Genomic DNA, 2,438 nt, shown 5'->3' with positions numbered 1-2,438 from the left:
AAATGGAGATTTGTCACCCTTATAAAAAAAATTCATACCTGAATATGGAGCAAATTAAACATAGGCATTGGGATCCCCTATTATTTGGTTACTTGCTACTGTAGCATAGTACCTTTTCTTAGCATACATTTCAATTTTTAGAGGCAGATTAGAAATTGATAAAAAAATGAAAAACAATATTAAGCTAGCGCCTTGCTTCATTCCAAAATGAAGAAAAAAAACATATTCGATTAAGATGAAAAAGAACAAGAAAAAATAGACCGAGATCCCTTTTTCGGTTCTTGGTTCACATAATTGGACATAAGATCTTCGTTCCCTATGCTAGAATACTAAAAAATTCTATAGGAGAATAATTCACTTCTTTTTTTAAGAAAGAGAGTGGGAAAGTTCCTATCATTCTTTAGAGCCCAGTTTTCTTTATCTTTGAGCTTTTATTCTGAGGGTTACGATCAAGGGTCGGCCGAGCCGCGTAGCGCCTCTCCTTTCAGTCGAGCAATTGCTCCAATCCACTTATTTTTTCTTTCATAGACCTCCATAATAATAGATAGAGATAAATCGGAATAACTGAACCACATCTACAAAATGCCAGTACCATGCAGCTACTTCTAGTACATATTATCACATAAAAACCATGAAAGCCAGTTGCTAAGAAAAAGGTAGAACCATAAATACTATTCAATATAGCAAAGGGTGCTTGGTAATATTCCATTCGTTGAAAGCCAATGAATACTAGAGCTAGTGAAATGGTAGCTATTAAAGCATAAATTGCTCATTTTTCCTTCCCTGTGAGTAAAGCATAATGAGCCCAAGTTACAACAGCTCTTGATGAATGGAGAATATGAGTATTAAGAAAAGGGATTTCCTGAGGATCTAAAACCCCAATCCCTTTTGGGGGCCAAATACCTCCGATATCTACCGTAGGTGCAAAAGAGAAATGAGGAGAAGCCCAAAAAAAAAAGGAATATGACCTCCGAGACTATGAATAGAATATAAAAGTATCAAGGTCCTAATTGTACAACTTTTGTATGATGTTTTACCATCATGGATTCTTATAGAACATCATGCCACCATAAGAACATGGTAGTGAGTGAACCCAAAATTGGCCATGGACTTGGATATACAAAATGGTAAGAATGCCTAATAGATTCCATCATGAACTACTTTGAACCAGCTGTCTTGAAACTCCCCTTCACCCCCACCCCCTCCAGTTTTGAAGAAGGGGGCTTGATCTCATTTGTTTGATATCTGACTAGACAAAGCCATGGGAAGGTAGAGTTCTTAGATTTCATTTATTGAAGAGACCCGAAGCTACTTCTCGCCTCAACTCTCCCCCCTTTGGAGAAGAAAGATATTAGGTTGGTGGTTTACCCATCATGAAAGGGCTCGCTGCTTACGGTGAGATTCAACAGGGACAAATCTTTTAGAAGGGTTAGGTCATTGCTAGAGCCCCTTAAGGGTGTTGTGTTATTAGGGAGCCCCATCCAATAGTCAGGGATAGTAGGGTTAGGGGCATAGCTTCACATCCTACCAACGTAGGAACGAGCATGTTGGCCAAGCAATATAGTACATCCCACTTTTTTTCCATGATAATGATGCAGAAGCTCGAATGGAAACTCTAGTGCTCAAGAGGGATGGTATGAAACAGCAGCAACCTGTAGGATCAAGTGTAATAGAAAAAAACTTAGGGAAAATTTGCCTATGTTCATGGAGGGAATTCTCATTCAAGCTGAACTATTTTTTGTAGTCGGGATAATTAAGAAATTAGCAAAATCATTGGAGATTGACTTCATTCTCTCCAGAGAGGTCTGCCAAAAGAAAGACAGTGAATTCAATGCTCTTTCGAACATCTTCAAAGCAAATTGAACTCTTGATAGAATAGAAAAGAGGGCCGCAAGTGTGTAGACACCTCAATGAACTTATGTGGGCACTCCTTAACCCGAGGACAATCTCTAAAATACAAATGAAAGAAGACCAAATTTTATTTTCTTTATTGATTCCTCTAAATTAAATTTTCCATATTGCACTAAGTTCCTTACAGATGAATGCTTACAATCCGGGAACACTTTAGGGTGAACACCCATCTTAGCAAGTATGGCCAATAGTTTTGCATTTAGGCTGTAACATTTAGATAAAAATAAATCTTTTACTTAAGAAGTGCTCTACAAACCGAGCTAGATAGTCTCCTATCACTAGGCTCACCAACAAACCTGGACTTTTAATTCTTCTTATTCTTACCTGATATCAAAATCGTAAGGATTATTTCCAGTCATGAGTTCCCATATGATATAAGTGTTCTTGGGTGGATTGTGCCATTATTCGCTAGGTCTCTGAGTGCCTGTCATGCCATATGGTTGGTGCACAAGGCTGACCAAGACTTAACTTTGAGGATCTTACACCTATGTCTGGCCCGGTCTGCTAGTTAATATTGGCTTTACATC

At 38.2% G+C, this 2,438-nt stretch overlaps 1 pseudogene; it reads right to left on the bottom strand.

Moving 5' to 3' along the window:
- Window positions 1-522: 522 nt before the first annotated feature.
- On the bottom strand, window positions 523-1,154 carry LOC110092878 (annotated as a pseudogene).
- Between the last annotated feature and the right edge of the window lie 1,284 nt (window positions 1,155-2,438).

Source organism: Dendrobium catenatum, unplaced genomic scaffold (assembly GCF_001605985.2).
Source record: "Dendrobium catenatum unplaced genomic scaffold, ASM160598v2 fragScaff_scaffold_621, whole genome shotgun sequence".
Taxonomy (NCBI): Eukaryota; Viridiplantae; Streptophyta; class Magnoliopsida; order Asparagales; family Orchidaceae; genus Dendrobium; species Dendrobium catenatum.
Note: the sequence above shows the minus strand (reverse complement) of the source record. Positions and strands in the feature narration are given on the sequence as shown.